This window comes from Populus alba, chromosome 4, assembly GCF_005239225.2.
Source record: "Populus alba chromosome 4, ASM523922v2, whole genome shotgun sequence".
In the NCBI taxonomy this organism is placed as follows: domain Eukaryota; kingdom Viridiplantae; phylum Streptophyta; class Magnoliopsida; order Malpighiales; family Salicaceae; genus Populus; species Populus alba.
Window position 1 is genome coordinate 5959777 of NC_133287.1, and position 23743 is coordinate 5983519.

The 23743-nt window shown below is 33.7% G+C and overlaps 1 long non-coding RNA gene and 2 pseudogenes across 1 annotated transcript; 2 read left to right on the top strand and 1 right to left on the bottom strand.

Annotated features, from left to right (window-relative positions):
- Positions 1 to 745: 745 nt before the first annotated feature.
- On the top strand, positions 746 to 3172 carry LOC118031823 (probable metal-nicotianamine transporter YSL7; annotated as a pseudogene).
- A 232-nt stretch (positions 3173 to 3404) lies between these two features.
- Positions 3405 to 5880, bottom strand: LOC118031825 (uncharacterized). Its single transcript, XR_004684581.2, has 3 exons — positions 4966 to 5880; positions 3737 to 4074; positions 3405 to 3533 (listed from the first exon to the last, which is right to left on the bottom strand). It is a non-coding gene; the product is annotated as an uncharacterized lncRNA (long non-coding RNA).
- A 7140-nt stretch (positions 5881 to 13020) lies between these two features.
- On the top strand, positions 13021 to 17674 carry LOC140955490 (LRR receptor-like serine/threonine-protein kinase EFR; annotated as a pseudogene).
- The last annotated feature ends 6069 nt before the right edge of the window (positions 17675 to 23743 follow it).

Below are 23743 nucleotides of genomic sequence, written 5' to 3' on the forward strand. Positions count from 1 at the left end.
TTGATGGAAATCTTCTCTAATAATTTACTTTACCAGATTTTCCCTTTTTCGTGGAGTGTGATAATGGTGGTGGTGGGTGGGAGTTTGGGGAGGGGGGGGGGGTTTACTTTTTATTAGCTCTTCTAGCTTTTTCTTAGGTTTCGAGTGCTCCACCAGGCATAAAGTGCGGCCGGCAGTAAAGGCACGCAACCTTTTTGGTCCACAGTCTCACCAGATAAGATTTTTGGTATACAATTCAATATATAGGAGCCGGATTTGGATGACTTACATAGTTCAAAGTGGTATTAGATGGAAAAAGAAGACGTCTCCGTTAGTAATAAAAAGAAAGAAAATGTGATTAATTGATCTCTTTTCTAGAATGCTAGTAGTGAGCTTGAGCTTTATTAAAATTAAACCTTCAGTGTAGATTTTACTCTATTGAGCTTCTTCATTGACTGAGAATCATCAACTTTATTTTGAGATGAATACGCTGTTATTTCTAATTTGTTATCTTAATAATCAATATAAGCATGGCTGCGTGCGTTCCAAACTTGTTTTGAACCTGAAACCTTTGTAATGAAACAGCTAATTTGTGATTACGCTTATGACGATTTTAAGCTTGTTGAATTTCATACAAGTAATGGTTTTCATTCAATAATTTGTATTCTGTTTCTGTTTAATAGGAGGCTTTGGGAGCTACCTGTTTGGAATGAGTGAAGCTGTGGCCAAACAATCAACAGAACATACTGATGCCTTTTAAAAAAATCCATCCCTTTCTTGGATGATTGGCTTTCTGTTTGTTGTCAGCTTTCTTGGACTCTTTTCAGTGGTGCCTCTCCGGAAGGTACACTTTCCAACATATATTACCATTCAACTTTGTCATGTGATTATAGGAAATTGAAAAACTTTCCTCTGCATTTTATGTTTTGTTGAATTTATTAATTTTGCCAAAAAACTAATATTCTTTGTTACCTGGGTTGCTTCCAGGTCATGATTGTTGACTTCAAATTGACATATCCAAGTGGCACTGCGACTGCTCATCTCATCAACAGCTTTCACACTCCTGCAGGAGCCAAGCTAGCAAAGTAAGGCATTGTCAGACCTAATGCACTTGTAGTTAAATGATCATCCGGCATGTGAAAGTATCCAACTTTATTTTTCTACCATTGCAGGAAACAAGTGAAGGTCTTGGGCAAGTTCTTCTCATTCAGCTTCTTGTGGGGTGTCTTTCAATGGTTTCTATACTGCAGGAGATGATTGTGGATTTGCTAGCTTTCCCTCACTTGGGCTTAAAGCATATGAAAACCAGTAAATGCGTTATTTTAAAAAAAAAATTCATGTCTTTTTGAATGTAGATACATTTATTAGGGCGCTTTGTTTCAAATTAGTTGTGGTCTCTTTTAATAATATTGTCCTTGCTATATGTACAGATTCTTCTTTGATTTCTCAGCAACATATGTTGGAGTTGGAATGATTTGCCCATACATCATAAACGTATCAGTATTGCTTGGAGGAATTCTTTCGTGGGGTCTCATGTGGCCTCTGATAGATACAAAAAAGGGTGATTGGTATCCAGCAGACCTCAAAGCATCCAGCCTGCATGGCCTCCAAGGTTACAAGGTAAGTGTCTAATAAGGTTAAGATGACAAGAGTGCCATGTTTTAACATACTTTCTTGAAGGCTTTGTATGTACCAACACCTTATGTGATGGACCAAGGTATTTATTGCCATTGCCTTGATCTTGGGTGATGGTCTGTACAACTTCTTCAAGGTGCTAAGCCGAACGCTTGCTGCCTTGTTTTTTCAACTTCGAGTGAGAAAAGCAACCAGTAATCTCCTGTTGCTGACCGTTCCTCTCCTGAGAGCTCCAAGATCTCCTATGATGAGCAACAACGAACCCGACTCTTTCTGAAAGATCAAATCCCAACATGGTTTTCTATTGCAGGCTATGTTTGCGATTGCTGCCATCTCTACCGCCACACTTCCACATATTTTTCATGAACTCAAATGGTATTACATACTGGTCATCTACATCTTTGCCCCAGCCCTGCATTTTTGTAATGCTTATGGATGTGGCCTCACTGATTGGTCCCTTGCATCAACCTATGGGAAAGCTAGCTATTTTTGTAATTGGGGCATGGGCTGGTGCCTCATATGGTGGAGTTCTTGCAGGTCTAGCTGCCTGTGGAGTCATGATGAATATAGTCTCCACGGCTTCTGACCTCTCTCAAGATTTCAAGACTGGTTATCTAACCTTGTCCTCACCACGGTCTATGTTTGTGAGCCAACTGATTGGCACTGCAATGGGTTGCGTAATTTCCCCTAGCGTCTTTTTGGCTCTTTTTTCAAGGCCTTCAAGGATCTTGGGACTACTGGAAGTCAATACCCTGCTCCTTATGCTACTGTGTATCGAAACATGGCCATATTGGGGGTAGAAGGCTTCTCAGCTCTACCAAAGAATTGCCTCTATCTTTGTTATGGATTCTTTGGTGCAGCTATTCTGATAAATTTGATCAAGGATGCATTGGGTAAGAAATGGGCTAGGTTCATTCCCAATCCAATGGCAATGGCTATACCTTTCTATATTGGCTCATACTTTGCCATCGACATGTGTCTGGGAAGCTTGATTCTTTTTATTTGGGAAAAGATTGACAAGGTGAAGGCAGATGCTTTTGGGCCAGCAGTGGCTTCTGGTTTGATTTGTGGGGATGGGATATGGACTTTGCCTAGTTCAATACTTGCTCTAGCAGGTGTAAAACCACCCATTTGCATGAAGTTTTTTGTCAAGGGGAACAAATAGCAAGGTTGATGCATTCTTAGGGTCATAAATCCAAGATCTGATCAACTTGAATAGAAGATGTGAAGTAAGCTGAACTGCTTCCTAGACTAAGGTTATGAAGTTTACATGTCAAGTTCGACTCTTCCAATACTGTGAACAGTAACCTGCCATTTTGTGGAGCCAATAGCCTTTTTCTCTGTAGTTCATTCTGGAGAAGAAAAAAACAATGTTCATTTGCTTATACATGCTTGGTAGTCAATCCTTGGAAATATGCTTGTAGTTTTTTTTCTTTGTCAAGTTTGAAGAAGATAGTGGAGCAGATGAATCAAACAATGTGAAAATGGAAAATTACCGTTTCCTTTGTAAACTTTAATCATAATATCAAAAGTGAGTGTGGAAATGTTACAGGTTAAAGTCATGTCGATTTTGAACAGATTGCGGTTGTATTTGTTGATTTCTTCTTCCTTATTCATACATGATCCTCCAAAATCACACCCGAGACCTCTTTGCAAATATCTGTAAAACCAAGTCAATTCAGAATCAGTTATGTCCAGAGTCCATACTGGCTGTGATTGCTTTCACTGCTCTATTTTTTTGCTTCTGCTTCTGATATTTTTTGATGTTTGCTTGGATGTTGAGCTGGGAATGAATTCAAACAATTCAAGTGCTGTGGTGGGTGGTCATTGTTGAACACTCTAGGTTGCTATATATTCCTGTTATTTCTTCCATCTGTGAATCATTTCCCAACAGCATATGCTATTAGCTCTGCATCTCGCTGCACGTCGATTCATGCAGAGTTTATTTTGTGACCAATATGTATTTACCGTTCATGAACTCTTGTTTTTCTGTAATCTTCCCTTCTGCTACCAAATTTATGGTAGGTAAAGTCTCAGCTACTTATTTTTTTTTTCATTGTTTTCTACTATAATTTATCAATTTTCTTTCACAGATAACTGAAGGGGAGAGACTTGCACTTACACTTTGGTTTAGCCATGATAGTGCTCATGGCGAGGATGCGAAACTCGTTCCCCTTGTATCGAAAAACATGCTTACATAGGTCAATAAATGTGCTTGAATTGAAGCCACACATGCTGGCATCCAGCAAAATGTTCTGGTGTTCTTCAGATCTAGCATCTCATCAACAGTTAGGATTTGATATATGCTTCGCAAGAATGCATGTGCTTGGGTTTGATATTTGTTCTTGTCGAGGAAACAGCTTGTTTTCAGATTCCACAGAACACTTAGTAAGGGGAAACGAGTTGTTTAAGGAGGAGTTTGTCAACATTTTGCATGCACTTCATGTATTTTCACTGCTCCTGATACATGATAATCCCAATCAATATTCAGTGAGTACACAAATACGATCACTTCTTCACTGAAGTGCCTGTTATGGACAGCGTGTGTTTTGATGTATTTGGCTTGAAAAAACATCAAATTAATATTATTTTTTAGTGTTTTCTAATGATTTTAATGTATTCATCTTAAAAATAAAAAAAAATTAAAAAATTTTAATCTATTTTTAAATTCTTTTTTTTTAAAAAACATAATCCATCGTAATACCAAACTCACACTCCCAATAACTAATTTAATGAGGAACACTACATGCAAGTCCGTGAGCTCTCCAGAATGGAAAGCTACGAGCAAGATCAAACGCCAAATGAACCCTTTACCATGTTTGTCTTTCTTATCCTTGACCCTGAGTACTTCATAACCTCCTTGATTAATTTAGAATGTAACGGTAAGTAAATATTTTGACAGTGGGTGCTATTTAGTATATTTTCATTTATTTTATCTTCGAGATTAATTATCATTGCTAATAACAAAAGATTTTTGTTTCTATAAAGAAATAGAACTAACTTAAATAAAATATAAGAGAAACAAATTAGGGGTAAATTAAATTAATCTGTTCTAATCATTAACAAGAAGTGGCCGAGGAGGGAAAATCATTGTTCCCCTCCTCGCATGTTATTGTTCATCGGAACAAATAACATGTATTTTTTTTTATTTTGTTTTTTTTTTTTCATTTTTAAACGTTAATATTAAATTTATTAGGAATTGAACTTTTTAATTTATTAGAATTTTTAAACGTTAACAATAACCAGTGGCCCGGCTGAGTTAATGAAGCACGCGTGAACTAAATCACGCGTGCATGAGCAGGCAAAGAAAGTGAATTAAAATGAAAAGCGGGGAAAGAGAAGCTTGCTTACCTGGTTCTGGAAACACCGAAGGCAGCAGCAACACTGGTTCTGGTCATGGTGGCTTTCCTCTGCTTATGTTTTTCCCTTCTGCTTGTCTCCTTCTGTGCTCACTTTTCTACGTTGCCTCTTCGTTTTTCTCAGCGACTTTTGAAACCAAGAAGACGATGGAGAGACCGGCCCGCTGTGAATTGGTTGTTGATTCTAGGTTTTTCTGCAGGGACGAAAACAATGGCTCTGTGTTGCTCTTTGATTTCTCTTTTCTTACGGTTTTTTTTTTTGTTTTGTTATGTGCTCTGTTCGGTTTCTCTCTGCTCTCTGGGTTTCTATTTTCTGCTCCTCGATTTTTCTCAGTTCTTCCTTTCCCAGTTTTTTTTTCTCTCGTCCTCTGTCTCCTGGTTTTTTTTCCCGCCAGTTCCCTGTCTTTCTCTGTTCTTCTCTCTCTGTATGTCCTCCTTTTTAGTCCTGGTTTAGGTGCTGCGGCGAAGACGACGATTGGCCAATGTTCCCTGCTTCTGTTTCTCGTTAGCCTATCCTCTCTGTTTATCTTCTCTGTTCTCTTGACTCTCTTTGCAGGTTTCGGTCCTCTGCTTCTTCTTCTTCGTCTTCCGTCCTCTGTCTCTGGTTCTACCACGTTCTCGGTGTCGTCCCCTTCCTTTTTTCATTCTTTGTTCTGCTGCCTCTGGTTCTGGAGGCTGGTTGCTGAAGACTGTGAAGACGATGGTCAACGCCGGTTCTCGTCTCTGCGCTTTCGTCCGATGGGTTGAGTTTGCGTCTCCTTTGCTCCTCGGTTCTGCCCTGTTTTTTAGTCTCCTGCGTCTTCTCCCCTGTGTTCTTTGTTTTCCATCGTTCGTGGCTCCTTTTTTTTCTCTCTTTTTTCTCTTCTCAGCCCCTTGGTTCTACCCCCCCCCCCCTCCAGCCGTTTTTTTTTTTTTTTTTTTTCTGGTTTTATCCTCCCTTAGAATGCCATGCGGTCCATGCTCTCTGTTTTTAATGCATGAGTAAAGGCAGCAGTTTTCTTTCTATCGGGTGAAGAAGATGAACAGTGTTGAGGTTATTTTGCGTTTTAGTCCTTGATGTTTTGAACGTTTTGTAATCAAGCCCTTGGATAAACTTTAATTGGACCCCTGCATTTCAGATAATTTTACAAACCAGTCCCTGGATGTTAATTTCTTGCAACATTTACCAGAATCAGCAATATACTTTGATAATTTTTCAATTAAGCCCCTGATTTCATTAATTAAATTAATATCAATCTCAATTAAGTCTCAAAACTTATCAATTCTCCAATTAAGCCCTTGATTGGATTAATTAAATTAATTCTAAGCTTAATTAAGTCTCAAAACTTATCAATTCTCCAATTAAACCCTTGATTGGATTAATAAAATTGATTACAATCTTAATTAAGTCTCAAAACTTATCAACTCTCCAATTAAACTCTTGACTTGATTAATTAAACTAGTTAAAAATTTAATTGAATCTTTAAACTTTCAATCATGTTGCCCATAACCGAAATTTTAATTTATTCTTTATTATTTTTATTTTTACTTGTTTTTCATCTTTTTTTCAGTAAATAAATTAATTAAAATAAATTAGTAAAAAATTGGGTTATGACAATTACTTCCTCTTTATAATATTTACTATGCAAAGATATTAAAAAATTTTCATTTTGATTTTAGTTGAGTAATAAATTTATAAAATAAAGCAGGTACATAGAAAACTTTTGCTTTCTTTTTAGAGTCTTGAAAACCTTCTCAAGAGGCAATGCCATAATGAGATAAAGCTGCTTGAAAGTTATCCATTCTTATAGGGCATTAAGGTGAAGTCTACTTCTATGGGTAACTTGCTTAGTCAACAAAAGAATGCTCTTAATATTCTCCACCAACCAATTATGTCTTATTGTAAACTAGTGGATCCTTTTTCGTCTTCCTCATCAAAGTTAATCATGGTGTCTAGTGCTTCGTACTCTAATTCCACATAGTATAGATATATTGTTGGTGCTCTACAATATCTTATTTTTACCATACTAGGCCTTTTATGCCTTGAATAAGTTCTCATTGGCGATTGTTAAAAACATCTTGCATTATCTAAAGGCCATGACTTCGTATGGTTTACACATATCTCATGTTTTTTATTGTCAAAACTTTGGCTTTAGTGAAAATTTAAGTGCTATTTGTGTATTTGTCAATCTAATTTTTCATGCTCATATTAAATATATGGAGCTTGATTATCTTTTTGTTTGTGATAGAGTTGCTAAGAAGGGTATTCAAATTTGGTTCATCTATTCCAAGAATTAACTAGTTGGTATTTTTACTAAATCACTTTCTCTAGCTTTAATTGCCAGGAGCAGAGGTAGGGGTGGCTGGTAGAGGCCCCAGCCCTTGCAAAAATTATATTTTTCGTCTGTCTTCCCCTTGAATAATTAAAAATTTTAGCGCTAAAATTAGTAAATTTTAACTTCTACCCCCACTAAATTTTTGTTTCTAATTTGGCCCTCCTAAACCTAATGTCTTGGCTCCGCCCCTGTTAACTGACCCGATCTTTGGTTTTGCCAGACAAATAAATATAGTATGATGCATGTAAGTCGGCAAGAAACAATTTTACACACATCCTGTTGCTCAATTTGATGTATCATATATAAAAGAATTTGCTAAAGTGTATTTTAATATACCGGAACTTATGTACATCATCTAATAAATTAATTATTATTCATATTACATCTTTAACAGACTGAGTTATTGGATTTCCTGTATCCAAAATGCCATTTATTAAATAAAATTTAAAATCCATTTGTTTTTGTACTTTAAAAATATTTTTAAAAAAATTTAATTTTTTTTATTTTTATTTTTTTTGTGATTTTAAAACGTTTTTATATGCTGATGTCAAAAACAATTTTTTTTTTAAATAACCGCTATCAAATTAACTAACATATACACACACCACTAAAACAAGATCCAAAAAATAAGTAACTCAAACCAGCAAAAGACACAGAAATAATTAGCATTCCTCAAAGGCAAAAGAAGGCTAAAACCATGGGTAAAAACAGTGAAACATTGGGAAGTATAAGGGAAAACCTCCCTGGATTATTCATTCATCATTTTACGACGTCAAACTGGAGGATCACCATGTCTGCATCTACCAACACTATCGAGTACATAATGGCATGAGTTACCAGGCTCGGAGGCATGAATACCAGCATGATCTCTTAGGTGTGCAATATTACGAAGCTGATGATCATCACTCCCTGATGGCCTCGCTGCCATTATTGGGTTGGAACATGATACAAAAATAATGGTAATTAGAAAGAGTATTATTGGCAAGTATTGATTATATTTTTCTTTTAGAATCCATTTATGACACGAAAAAAAAAGCTGGGACTTTTAAGAAATTAATAAAATGTTTAGGTATGTGTATGGAGCTAGCTAGGTAGGAAGAGTAGTGAAGATGGAGAGGTTCAGGCAGCTCTTGTAAACGATAATGAAGGACGGGGTGTGTGTGTGTGTGTGTGTGTGTGTGTCTATATATATATATATATATATATATATATATATATAAACGTGGAACAGGCTATATGAGACACGAAGCATGGCACTAGAGGCATTTTGACTTTACAGAATTCAAAAGGCATTTTGAATCATCCATGGATTCATCAAGTAGCCGTATAGGCTACGATAAGGTTCAATTATACATTTCCACATTATTTCGAATTTCAACTCAAAGGAAATTATCGAACACTATACAATTATAAAAATATAAAATAATATAAAGAGATTAAAAATAGATTACTTATCATAATAATTAATTTTTTTGAATAAAATTTTATGTGCATACCAACACAAGTAATTCTCCATAAGCTCTTTGTGTACAAGATGTATCATTACAATATTTGGATGCAAATACATTTTATTTTCACACTTGTTGCATGAATACCTAATACCGCCTCCAATAAAATTCTTAGGAATAAATGTTGCGAAATTAATAAAACCCTGAACCCCATTATAATAATTCATCATCCGCAATCCTTGGGGTGAATCTTGATACATCCATGAATGATCATCCATGACTTCTATCGAACCTCTATAAAATTTGACAACATGTATTAATTAACTATGTTAGGTAAATAAATTTGTAAAAATATTGGTGTACCTCGAGGTTATCTAACAAGCTAATTAAAACTTCTCATAAATATTAATTATCAACGTCCAAACAAATTTATACATATAAATTTACGGAAATTACAACTTAGCAATAGCATTGATAAAAATTAAAATAGACTCGTTAAACAAGCTATTAATTATTTCACCACAGCACATGTAATTTGGTAATTTAACAAACTTTCAACAATTTACAAACAAATACAATTTTACAAAATCTAAAACAAACCATAACAAGTACAAAATTATACATTCATACTACAAATTTGTTTGAGAAATAACAATAAAACATGTACATACACTAACAAAATACATATACTAAAAAATAGATAGATCTACTTACAGAAAATGATAAAATCCATAATAAATCAAAATACGGATGTTGTGACCACAACACTTAAAGAAATATGACTTGTGTTGAGAAGAGGGATATTTTTTTTTTTGGGTGGTTGTTTGCAGTTTGGGAGGGGAGAGTTGGGATGGGAAAGAAGAAGGAGAAATAGGGGAGGAGAGGGTTGACAGAGTGATGATATATTTACTTTTGCCGATGGAATCACCGACGGACTCCTTCTGTCAGTGATTCCATCGACAATTTTGACGATGAATTGGTCACGTCATTGTACGAAGATCCCAATTTGAATCCCTAGGTGATTTCATCAGTAAAATTGCTCGCAAAAACTTCCACGTCAGCGAATCGCTTTTTTTTTTTTAAAAAAAAAATCTGAATATGCCGTCTATTATAGTAGCCGTCGGTAATTATCACCACAATTTATAGACAAAATTATTTCATCGGTAATTCTGTTGGTTTTAGCCAAATTTTTGGTAGTGTTTGAAGTTGACTACTATGGTAAATTAAAAGACATTGTCGAGTTGCAATATCATATCAACTCAAAAGCTAGACTCCACAATATAAACAATGTCTTTGTTTTTGCAAAGCAATGCCAACAAGTTTATTACATATACACCCCTTCCTTTAGAAAGGATCGATCATGAGTTGATTGATTATCTGTTTTAAAAACAAAACCCAGGGGTCGTGTCAATGTTTTTCAGGATGAGAACGAAGACATAAGTGTGCAAGATGAAGTCTTTCAAGTTAGTGAGTTGGTTGAATCATATCGATTTGCTCCTTCGATTGACTTGGAAAAAAATTCAAATTTTCATATTTTCGATGATAGTCTTATTGATGTTGATGTAAAGGAGTTGAATGTTGTTTTTGAGCTCTAGCAGACAAGCAAATGTTGATGAAGATGATGATGATGATGATATCCATAATGAAGATTGCGATGGAGCTGATGACTACTCAATTGATGACGAAGAAAAAGAAAATTCTAACTAAATATCAGAATTAAGGAAAGTGTAAAGAATTTTTTTATAATGTAATATATATTATGGATGATATTTTAATTATAACACAAAATATTTATTTTATAAGTGTTAACTGTTGTTATTGTTATGTACGATAGACAATTTGTAATTTAAGTATTTGCATGAAGATAAATAGACAATACAAACATAATCTTTCATGCACAGTGCACGATCACCTATGGATATAGTCTGTTAGCATTTCACAAAGTTGCAAAAATATTTATTGAAAATGCCACAATCACCGACGACTCTAAAGACAAATACATTTCGTCGGCATTTCACAGAGAATTGTGAAAATATTTACTGGAAATTTCATAATCACCGACGACTCTATAGACGGATACATTTTGTCGGCATTTTACAGAGAGTTGCAAAAATATGTGCTGGAAATGCCATCATCACTGACATATCTACAGACAGATATTGTCCATTGGTATTTGTCGGCGCAGTTCACAATTACCGACAGACTCATCGACAGACGATGTGAATTTCAAAGGGTGGGTATTAATGCATCTCTAACCGTGTGTATTTTTCGATGGACTGCAAAAATTCTGGAGGATCATTTAAAATTTTTAAGTGCGAAATTTAAAATTTATCGACGGATTTTGGAAATTACATTGACAGAATAATTAAAAATAATATTATTTAAATAGTCCATCGGTGAATTCATCGGTAACACTACACTATAAATCATAGTGACCGCCCCTTTAGTTCATTTTTCCTCTGCTTTGTTTTAGAGAGAGTTCTCTCGTTTTTGTTTTTTTCCTCTCATTTCCTTCAAAGCTTATCTTTTTTGGCTTGTAATCTCTAGTTCAATCTTCAGCAAATTAAAATGTATGTATTTCTATTTAATATGCTTAATGATTTTATTTTCTTATTTTTCTTTGTTTTAGTTATTGTTGTATTTTTTTTTAATGTTTTTGTTTTGTGTATTCTTATGCAGGTCAGTGTAGTGTACATGTTTTTTGACAAACACCTACATATTATTTTCATGTATCCTCCATAACTTAACTTATTAAAGCAGCTACTTCCTTTAATAAAGGATGAAGCATAATATTTATCAATCTCAACAACTCTAATTAATATTCAGTTTTAATAGAATATTAACCATGAATATTTATAAACAATGATTTGATACAATATGAATCTTATAATTATAGCAACTTATAGTTTTCTTTGCAAAATATTTTTTCCCCGTAGACTTTATCTTTATTCTAAATTCAATGATCAAATATTAGATTTATTAATCAAATATAAATGAATATTAAAGATAAAGAAAAATTTTATTAATTATAAATTTGTTTTACATGAGTATAATCAACCAATTGGTTCCATGATAATTTTATTGACATAGAAATAAATAAAATATGGCATATACCGGACAACAACAAATTATATACAAATAAACTATTGATATGACATGTGATTATTTAATTTATAACTCTTTTGTCGTATAATTAACCAGTTAGTTGACCTTGACTTGGAAAAGGAATGGAGATAGGTATATTTGAACACGCGTTTTTGGAACAATCGTGTCCATTCGCAAAGTCCATGAACTTGATGAAATCAAAATTAACAAAGAAATAATAGGTTATAGGAAGTTTCCTCTCATTTGGAGTATCCCATGCCATTACTTTCTTATGCAGAAACTCATAATTACCTCCATTATAACGAAATATTCTCCTCCACTTCTTCCCTGCCATTACAATATTTTCGATTCTTTAACTAACAGAAGATCTAAACCATCATTGACTTCTCCATGATGGTAATAACCTCATATTGGTTTGAAGCATATCAGAATTCTAGTGGAATGACCACTTTTCAAATTATCACCAACTAGTGGTTTAACCTACGCTCCAGCCAACTAGTGGGCCGCCTATCTCCACACATTGGGAACTTGAGTTTTCTAAGGCTACTAAGCCTGGAAAACAACAGTTTCAGCAATACTATCCCCCAAGAAGTATGTCGTTTGGTTCGGCTAGAGAAGTTGGTCCTTGGGAACAACTCTTTCAGTGGCGAAGTCCCTGTTAATATTTCTCGTTGTTCGAATCTCATGAACCTTAATTTCGAGGGAAACAATCTTTCTGGCAACCTTCCTCCAGGACTTGGATTGTTATCAAAGTTGCAGGTATTTATTATTAGAAATAACAATTTAGATGGCAAGATACCACTTTCTTTTGAAAATCTTTCATCTATTGTTAAAATTGTTGGAACAAAGAATAACTTGCAAGGGGGTGTTCCCAATATTATTGGGAAATTGAAAAGATTGAACTTCTTTGCCCTCGGCTCAAATCATCTGAGTGGTACAATCCCTCCCTCCCTGTATAATTTATCTTAGCTCATTCGTTTCTCTCTGCCTTATAACCAATTTCATGGTACACTTCCTCCAAACATAGGCCTAATTAACTCTTCCAAATCTTGAATTTATTGCCGTTCACGGCAATCAACTCAGTGGATTGATTCCACAAACGCACTTAAATGCTTCAAAAATTACTCATATTTATATATCATCCAACAAATTCACCGGAAAAGTTCTACATTAGCAAACATGCCTGATCTAAGGGTGCTTTCAGTACAAGAAAATGATCTTGGAAACGATGAGGATGATGATTTGTCCTTTCTCTATACCCTCTCAGACAGCAGCAAGCTGGAATCTCTAGCCATAAACGACAATAATTTTGGAGGGGTGCTGCCTGATATAATTAGCAACTTCTCAACAAAGCTCAAGGAGATGACTTTTGGAAGCAATCTAATACGAGGAAGCATTCCTGACGGCATTGGATATCTCATAAGCTTGGAAGCTCTGGGTTTTGAGGCAAATCAATTGACTGGCAGTGTACCAAATTCTATTGGTAAATTACAAAATTTAGGTGATTTGTTTCTTAATGAAAACAAATTATCAGGAAGCATACCTTCATCTTTAGGGAACATCACCTCATTGATGCAAATTGATTTCGATCAAAATAATTTACAAGGAAGCATCCCGCCAAGTCTTGGAAACTGCCGGAACTTGGTGCTCTTGGCTCTCTCCCAAAATAATCTGAGTGGTCCCATACCGAAAGAGGTCATTAGCATTTCATCCCTGTCAACCTATCTCGTCCTCTCTGAAAATCAATTGACGGGTTCCTTGCCCTCTGAAGTTGGTGAGTTAGCGAATCTTGGATACATGGACATCTCCAAAAACAGGCTATCAGGGGAAATTCCCGCAAGTCTTGGCAGGTGTACGAGTTTGGAACATTTGTATTTGGATAAAAACTTCTTCCAAGGCCTCATTTCTGAGTCTTTGAGTTCCTTGAGAGCACTTCAAGATCTTAATCTCTCTTACAACAACTTGACTGGCCAAATTCCCAAGTTTTTGGGAGACTTGATGTTGTTGAAGAGTTTGGATCTGTCATTTAATGACCTTGAAGGAGAGGTGCCTGTGCATGGTGTCTTTCAGAATGCAAGTGCTGTTTCAGTTCCAGGGAACAAGAATCTTTGTGGAGGAATACTTGAGTTGAATCTGTCCACATGCACTTCCAAGTCAAAACCAAAATCTTCTACCAAGCTAATATTGGGCGTCACTATTTCTTTTGGCTTTATCGGATTAATCTTGATGACCTCTTTTTGGTTTTTGTGTCGCTTGAGAAAAACAAAAAATGAGCTCACTTAAAATTTGTCATGTGAGGCGCCATTCCGAAGGGTAGCCTATGAAGACCTTCGTCAAGCAACTAATGGATTCTCTTTTGACAATTTAATCGGTTCCGGTAGTTCTGGGTCTGTGTATAAAGGAGTTCTCGCATTGGATGGAGTTGTTGTTTGTTGTATATATTGAAGAGAAAACAAAAGTTTTATATTGTAGTTGCAGCAGAACACATATCTTTATTGAATTTCAATATGATTATTTATACAATAAGAAAAAATAGAATTGCAAGATATTTTCCTAGGATATCTGATTTTCTGTTACATGGAATAAAAACTCTAATACCGTAAACAAACTTAGATTCTGCTGAGATTTTATTTTGCTTCTAGAGTCATTCTTGGTCAACAATTCTCCTCCTTGACTCTTAAGTTGCAAACTCCCAACTTTTGTCTCAAATACTCAAACTTGAGCTTAGGAATTGCTTTTGTTAAGATGTCTTCATGTTGTTCCTTTGTTTTGTAGTAAAGCAGTTTTACTCTCATTCTTGTTGAACTTCTCTCGAAAAGAAAAATTTAATCTTGAAATGTTTTGTCCTGCTATGAAATACTGGATTATTTGAGATCGATATTGCAGCTTGGTTGTCCACAAACAGTTGTGTGCTTTCATTTTGCTTCAGATTCAAATCTGCCAATAGTTTCTTGATCCAAACTGCTTGGTTTGCAGAGGCAGTGGCAGCAACGTATTCAGCTTCTGCTGTTGATTGGGCAACAATTTCTTGTTTCTTTGAGCTCCATGAAAAAACACCTAAACCAAAGCTGAAGCAATAACCAGAGGTGCTTCTCACGTCATCAATGTTTCCTGTTTAGTCACTGTCAGAGTAACCATGAAGATTGAATTTTCCAACGGATTGAATTTGATCCCATAATCAGCTATGCCTTTTATGTATATGAGAATTCTCTTTGCTGCTTTAAAATGAATTTCACTTGCACAATGCATATATCTAGATAATAGATTTACAACATGCATGATGTCTGGTCTGGTTGCTGTCAAATACATTAGACAACCTATTAGGCTTCTGTATAGCTTTTCATCCACTTTTCCAGCTCCATCTTCCTTGCAGAACCTCTCCTTTTGATTCATTGGTGTTGTAGTTGGCTTGCATTGTTCCATGTTGAACTTCTTGAGAATTTCCTTTGCATATTTGTGTTGACACAGAAATATTTCATTTTATGTTTGAAATATTTGCATGCCAAGAAAGAATGTCATCCCTCCAATGTCTGTCATTTCAAAAATAGACTTCATCTCTTCTTTGAACTTGTCAATTTGCTATTTACAGCTTCCTGTTATCAGCAAATCGTCAACATAAAGAGATACAACAAGTATATGTCCTTCAGCTCCTTTTACTTAAAGAGTAGAATCACTTAGACTTCTTATAAAGCCTAAGTTCTACAAGTAAGCATCAATCCTGCTGTACCAACTTCTCGAAGCTTGCTTTAAGCCGTATAAGGCTTTTTTTAGTTGATATACCTGATTCTCTTGTCCTGCAACAGAAAAACCTTCAGGTTGTTCAACAAAGATTTCTTCCTACAAGTAACCATTCAAAAAAGCTGACTTTACATCCATTTGATGTAAAGTCCAGCCTTTTTGTGCAATAAGTGCCAACATCATCCTTATTGTATCCATCCTTGCAACTGGAGCGAATGTTTCAGAGAAATCCATCCTAAACATCTGAGCATATCCCTTGATAACCAGCTTACCTTGTATTTATTCACAGAACCATCAGAATTCAATTTGGTCCTAAACATCCATTTTACTCCTATGGCTTTTTTGTGTTGAGGTCTGTCCGCCAATTCCCACGTTTGATTCTTTTCAATCATCTTTAGCTCCTACTTCATTGCATCTAACCATTTCTGATCAGTTGCAACTTCTTCATAATTTGCAGGTTCTATTACAGCAACATTGCATCTTTGATAGATGTCAGCAAGAGTTCTGGTTCCTCTCACATGTACATCATCTATTTCATTCTTATGTTTTTGATCTTCAATCTGCTTCTCATCTTTCCAGTCCCAGCTGTCAAATTCAAAAAACTGAACATCCCTGCTGATGATTACTTTGTTTATAGGAGGTATTTAGATTCTGTAGGCTTTTGCAACAGCACTGTAGCCTACAAAAATCCCAGCTTCAGCCTTCTTGTCCAATTTGTCTCTCTTATTTTGAGAAATATAAGATAAACATAAACAACCAAATATCTTCAAATTAATTAGCTTTGCTTTGGTTTGAAGCCTAACCAGGCTTCAAACGTAGTCCTTGTTTGCAGGGTTTTTGTTGGCAATCTATTCAACAAGAATACTAATGTATTAGCTGCCTCGGCGCAGAATTTCTTAGGCAGTCCTTTATCATGTAAAAGTTGTTCCAGTTCGGTTGAATTTTTGGGTTAAAACCAAACCGTGAACATCCCTATTTTCTCATATCTTAAATATTAAAGTTGTTTGAGGAACCTCAAAATAATCTTATTAATATATATTTTTTTAAAAAATACACATAAATTGTATAAGAAATTCATCTGACTTTGTGTGTATGTGTATTAAAAATCACAACTGGTTTCACTATCAGTATTAATGATACTGCTCCTCTAATTCATAATCTAAAATATTGCGTTTTTTCCTCTCCTGCCTCCCCCATCTAGCCTCAGTTGGGCTTCAATACAATGACTCTTGCACCATCAAAAATATTCAATCTGGACTTATCTAGTGGGGATATAAATGTAGTATAAAGTTTTTCCTTTTCTTGGGCAGAATGAGATATGTAGTTGAGGTTAATTATTAGAAGCAAGGGCTAAAACTTTCGACTATTCCTTGATTATATACTTGGAAGATAAAAAAAAATTGAATGTCCAAGTTATGAATTTGTGATGAAACGACTCGCAAATTGATTTGAAAGTAAAGTAAGTGGGTAATAATAATAATAATAATAATAGGGAAGCCTTATATATATTGCTAATATTAAATTTATGTCAACTAATGAGGGATCGAGCTGTATGCTTGATTAAGCTGAAAATTGACATTTTCTATCTGGCTGCTGTCTGGAACGATTGCTTGCAGGTGCACACTATTCAAGGGTTTTGCAATTTCCTTTCCTTCTTCGGTCTACTCTTTATTCATACATGGGCGTTGGTTTCAGGATCATGATTACCTCTCTTCCTTTATCTTTTCATCTTTCCTTTTTCCTTTTTCTTCTCTCATCACCTTCCCATTTGGTATTTTGAATGGAATTAAAACAGCACTAAAACTCGAATTTAGATTTCAAGATATAATTTAAAGAGAAAGGGAGCCTTTTTAAGGGAGAGAATAGACCACCAAAACAAGAACATGGTCAAAATAAGCAACCACTACGAGCAAACTATACATAAATGATTATCACGCCTCAAACCATGGATAAAAGAAAAAAGAAAAAAAAGTGACACACTAAGGGCAGCTATGCATTCCAAGTTACTTGCTGGCAAGTATAAGGAAAACCGACCCTAGATTATTCATCCATAATTTAACTACAGCTCAAACCACCCCACTCCTCCCCCGTCATATCATAGGAGGACGGCCGCCATGGCATTCAGAACACGCATATGTGCATACGGAACAGGAAACTACGTGGCCCCTCTGATCTCTCCCTATTAATAGCCTCGCTGCCAATATTCGCTGGGAACAGGATAGGAAAAAAATGGTAACAAAGAGTATCATTGTCAAGTATTGATTATTTCTTTGAGACCCCATTTATGATACGAAAAGAAACTGGGAATTTTAGGGAATAAAATGTTTTGGCATGCATGGAGAGTTAGCTAGTTACAAGATGCAGGGCGGTAGTTATAAAGATGGACAGGATTAGCTGGCTGGTGTTATAACGATAATGGAGGAGGAGGTGTGAGTCTATATATATATAAACGTGAAACATGGTAACGAGGCACAATATACTGTTGCGATCATGGTTTTTTTTTTATTTATTTTATTATTATCGTGGGTATCTGGACCAGCTTGCATGCATCTCGATTAATCCTATGGGCCATGAAGTTAACGACCATGTAAGCCTCCAATGGCTATCATATGAGCAACCACAAGGCTCGAATCTAATACCACAGAGGGAACAAATCCCTTAGTCCCAAGGTCTTCCTACCAGGCCACCACCTAGATGATTCAATCATGGTTTTTGATTGTATCGGTGTTGAGGTAGCCGTCATTGTGGTGTGACAACATCAATTGGTCTGTCATAGATGATGGTTGGATGATATGATATGTTTTTTTTATATATAAATACAATAGATTTATTAATCAACTGTTATATTCTTTAAAAATATCTTAACAGAAAAGAGAGAAGATAAGAGTAAAAAATAAGAACATGTTAAAGAACCAATAAACCATCTTAGGTGAAAGCTCTTTGAATTTAAAACTTGTATAGGCTCATATTATCTTGTACTTAATTTTTATTAAATAAATAGTGAAGGTGAGATTTGAACTCGTAATTGTTTGGTCATTAAAACTCGGATACCATATCAAAAAATCAATTTAACCCAATAGCTTAAGTTATTATTAAGAAAACTAAACTTATAATTTGATGAACTATAAACAAACAACCATTTTGTTTGGGCAAATGATTCGCAATATAATTATTCTCTTTGTGATCATGTTCAAAAAAAAAAAAAACCTTGTGCAAATTTCATGTATTGAAAATATAATTAAATTCACTTTGCAAGTGTAAAGGCCGTGTAACATTATTTTCTTTAATTCAAGTAATGACATTGTAAGAATTTGACTCTACAACCCATTGATTTATAGAAACATAGCAGTAATTAATATTCAAAAGCATAACTTTATGAATTGATAAGACCTCGAGGTTTCATTAGATTCCATATTACATATGGAAAAAGAAAAAATACAAAGAAACTTCTCTTCATGATCGATATCCAAGTTTGTCATTTGAAGACACATCAACATTCCACTTAAGTATACCTATAAAAGGAGATAAACAAGAAGAATCACTTCTCATATTTATTTTATTAATCTATATAAAAATATAATTAAGATCATTTAATGTTATTAATAAGGTTATGGTTATGGTCAATTAATGTTTATGGTTAGGCTTTTAATCAATTAATGTTATTAATAAGGTTATGGTCAAAATCATAGCATCTAGAGTTTACTTTGAACTTTTGTAAAAATTATTGTAATTGAAGATTTTGTTCAATTAAGATCATTTACTTTTTAATTAATGCAATTAATTATTTTTTCATTGCTATTATTATGGCCAAAGTAATAGTAATTAGGGTTTACATTGAATTGTGAGATAATTTGTTTTTGATGAAATGAGTATTTTTATTTTAAAAAATATATCCTCAAACTTCTTTATGTTGTGTCGTCATGGTGGTGTTATTATCCCTTATATGAATAATAGTATTATTAGCATTGTTATTTGTGTTGATATTTAATTTTTATATTGATAAATGTTAAGAAATTATTGTATAAATTGATGTTGGCAAATAATGAGAAAATAATTATATTATTGATATAAAAATTTTATGTTGTTGATAAATTATGAGAAATAACTACATGACACCAAATATAGCAACTCTTTAGAACCTGACTAGATCGAGTAAAATCCAGGATATTGCATACTGGTGCAAAACTATATTAACATTAACCAGAAACACGACAGCTTTAAAGAGTTAAACCCACGATAGCAGCTGTATTTGCAACAACATAATAGCATCTACAGAAGGCATCACCAGCAGAGATAGGGGCATAATAGTGTGTCATTCACTGTGCACCTAAACTCAGCGCGCTCTAAAAAAGAATAGTATAATGACTATTTTACCTTTCTTAAAAAACTTGCTTGCTTAGCTTTTGGGGACAATATTATAGTTGTACAAGGACTGTAATATATATTGAGGTAAAGAAGCCTTTTTACTTTTTAATTGTACCGTGTAATGGCTAGAATATCATTAAAATTAAAATAAATCTACCTTTGATGGAGGGATGACTTCATCTTTTTGTTTAAAAATACGTAGTTATTTTTTTATGGTTACCCCTTAAATCAGATTTTTTTTAACTTGGATCTAAATGCTTCGTCGTCTTTTCAACGTGGTCTTTTTATAATTTCGGGTCAATACAGGGGCAACTTTATATTAAAAAAATAATAAATGCACATTGAATTTAATCGGTTACCCCTATAACACTACCAGAAAATCAATAAATACCAACGGAAATACCGAGGGAATATTTCCGTCGGTAAATTTCCGAGGGATTTTACCGACGAAAATATTTCCGAGGGATTTTACCGACTAAAATATTCCCTCGGTATATACCGAGGGAATTACCGTGGAAAAAAAAAATAAAGCAAAGCAAAAAAAAAAAAGATGTCGTGTCATTTTTTACCAACGGAATTACCGACGGAATTTTTCCGTCGGTAATTTTGTCGGTAAATCCGTCGGTAAATCCGTTGGTAAACTGTGAACACTGTTCATCATGTCAATTACAAAGGGAATTACCGACGGAATTTTTCCGTCGGTATTTTACAGAGAGCTCCAGAACTGTTCATCTTCCAATTGCACTGTTAATTGTTTTACTTTACGGACAAAATCACCGACGGATTGAAAATTCGTCGGGGTGTTTTGGCGGTTTTCTGAAAAAATTCAATTGATTTAAAATTTTTATTTAAATATTACAGACGGAATCACCGACGGATTGAAAAATCATCGGTAATTTTTGGCGGTTTCTAAAAACTTTTTACGAAATTGAAAATTTAAATTAAATATTACCAACGGAATTACCGACGGAATAATTAAAAAATATTAATATTCAATTATCCGTCGGTAAAGCGCCCCAATAAAAAACCTGAATCCGCTTATTTCACAAGAGACAGACTCATTTCTTCTTCTTCTTCTTCTTCTTCTTCTTCTTCTTCTACTACTACTTCTATTTCTTCTTCTTCTTCTTCTTCTTCTTCACTATATGTAAAAAACATCAATATCTATTTCTTTCTCTTCTTTTCTCTCCTCATCTCCTTCTCTTTTCCTCCATGCTCGGGTATGTCTTCTTCTTCCTTCTTCTTTTATCCTCTTAGTTTTTTTTAATTAATATGCTTCACGAATTGTTTTTTCCTTAGCTTCACTTGCAAGTATATTAAGGTAAGATCTTTCTTTTTTCTTATTTTTTTCATGATTTTTCACTATATTTGTTTTTTATTTGATTTTAATTGATTTTGTTCTTAATAATTGTATAAATGTTGTTGTGAGTTTTTTTTTTTTTCATATGAGATCAATTTTTAGTTGATTTATTTATAGGATTTTTAAATTTTTAGCAATTGCAACTTCATTTTTTTTCATATGAAGTTTTTAGTTGAATTAATTTTTTTGTTTTATTTATTTGTTACAAATTTGTTTGAGTTGATTTTCTTATTCTTTTTTCCAAGCATTTTGAGTATATATTATACAATGTTGATTTATGTTAATTTAATTATTTTATAATTTTATAAAATGAATTTTTTTTAAAATGTTTTTAAATAATTACCGACGGATTTACCGACGGAAATTTCCGTCGGTAAATCCGTTGGTAAATCCATCGGTAATAAAAAAAAAATTACCGACGCGTCTGTTCCGCCAGTAAATCCGTCGGTAATATTATTACCGATGGAATTACCGACGGACAAAAAATTACCGACAAACGATTCACCGACGAAAATTATCCGTCGGTGATTTAGTCGGAAAATTAATTACCGATGGAACATGTGTCTTACGCCGACGGAAAAATTCCGTCGGTAAAACTGTTAAATCTTGTAGTGTAATCAATAGGAATTTTTTAAGCTTGTGTGTAAGGGCTTCTTTGTCTTTTCATTGTGGTATTTTTGTAATTATTGGATCAAAACATGGACAATTTCAAATTTTAAAAATAATAATTTATGTTTTTCAAAGAATATTTATTAGTGTGTACAGTGCATACACTAGCGCTTGAGACCGCTTCGTACACTTCAAGTGGCATGTGAGACGGTGTTAGGAGGTGGAAATACTGTAATCGGAGCGTCATTTGAAAGCCAACGACGGTCCTATCTATATTAAGTGGCATGTGTAGTTGTGTGTACGATGGTTTGATTTTAACAGGTTTTTTTTTTCTTTTTCTTTCTCTCTTTTGACCTCAAAAAACACCTTATCCAATAAAAAAATCCTTGTTGTCCTCTTATTTTTTTAGATATTTTATTCAGTCCTTGTAACATGTTTTTGTTGTATAAATTTCATCTTGATTTCTTTTATAATTTTTTTTTTTTTTTTACCCTTGATTGAAATTGTAATATTTTGAAAGAAAAATAAATGTTTTAATACCAAAAACACTTTCATTTCATTTATTTTTATATTAAATAGTATTTTCGAAGATCCAAATTCTTTACCTTTTCTATTCAAATTTATTTTTTATTTAAATATTATTTTCTATTTAAAATTTACTTTTTCTACGCAAAAAAAGAGAATTAAAAATAAATTATTTTTAAATTTATATGAAAATTTTTCGTATCAGTTTTTTATTAACGAGAAATGATATTAGATGTCATAATTACTGCTCGGATGATAATCATAAAAAAATAATCCTTGCATCATTCGATATGCTAACCAAATAAACAAGATTTAACTCCTTGGAGACCGCAGACTCCATTTAATTTGGGTTTAAGAAATTGTTCCTCCCACAATCCTTTAAGCATTTTTTCCTCTAATACTAGAGGCAGGCACTTCAAATATTTATTCCATATATAGCATTATTATGCTTTCCTTCCCGCATCTACGCCATTCAAAATTGTATGTATTATAGTGTAATGACTATTATAACAAAATATATGTAGCCCTCTCACATTTTCCTATTTAATATTATAGTGTAATGATTATTATTATTTGCCTTTAAACCAAGGATATTTAGTATTTTTTTTATGGCACAGTAGTCATTATTAATTTATTTGGGATATTTTTTTTATCTATTTAATAAATAAACAATAAAATAAAATAAAATACCTCCAAAAGTAAAAAAACCAGAAATAGTTTCGAGTAGAGGTATTTAAGTATTTTTATTTTTTATACAAAATAAAATTACACATGCACCATCATGATTCAAGAAATTGAATTAATTGAAAAAAATTATTAGCTAGTACATTATTGGAGTCGTCGCACACTTTTATCAATTTTTTAGTAGTGTGTTGGATTTAGCTTATATGTATATCAGGGAGATTAATGGTCATATTTTATGGCTCGACAATTTATTAAAGAAATAAAAACTTGGAAATCATGGTTTTGTATTGTTTCACCATCACAAAGAGAACATTTGACCCATGGATTTCGAAAGGTCTGAATCAGAACATCCGGGAATCGTGCAGTCATTATAGGAGATTTATATTTTTAGTTCTCATCCCCACCCCCCACATCACAACAACCTCTGTAAAATAAGGTTTTAAATTAAAAAAAATCAATGAAAAAAACTTTATCATCTATTAATTATCACAAGAGCTAAAATCACAAAACATCAAATGAGATCATTGAATAACATTATTAATGCATTTTTAGACGCAGTTTGGAATTGTATTTTAAATAGTGTTTTATAAAGATTTTATATTTTATATTTTTTTAATATAT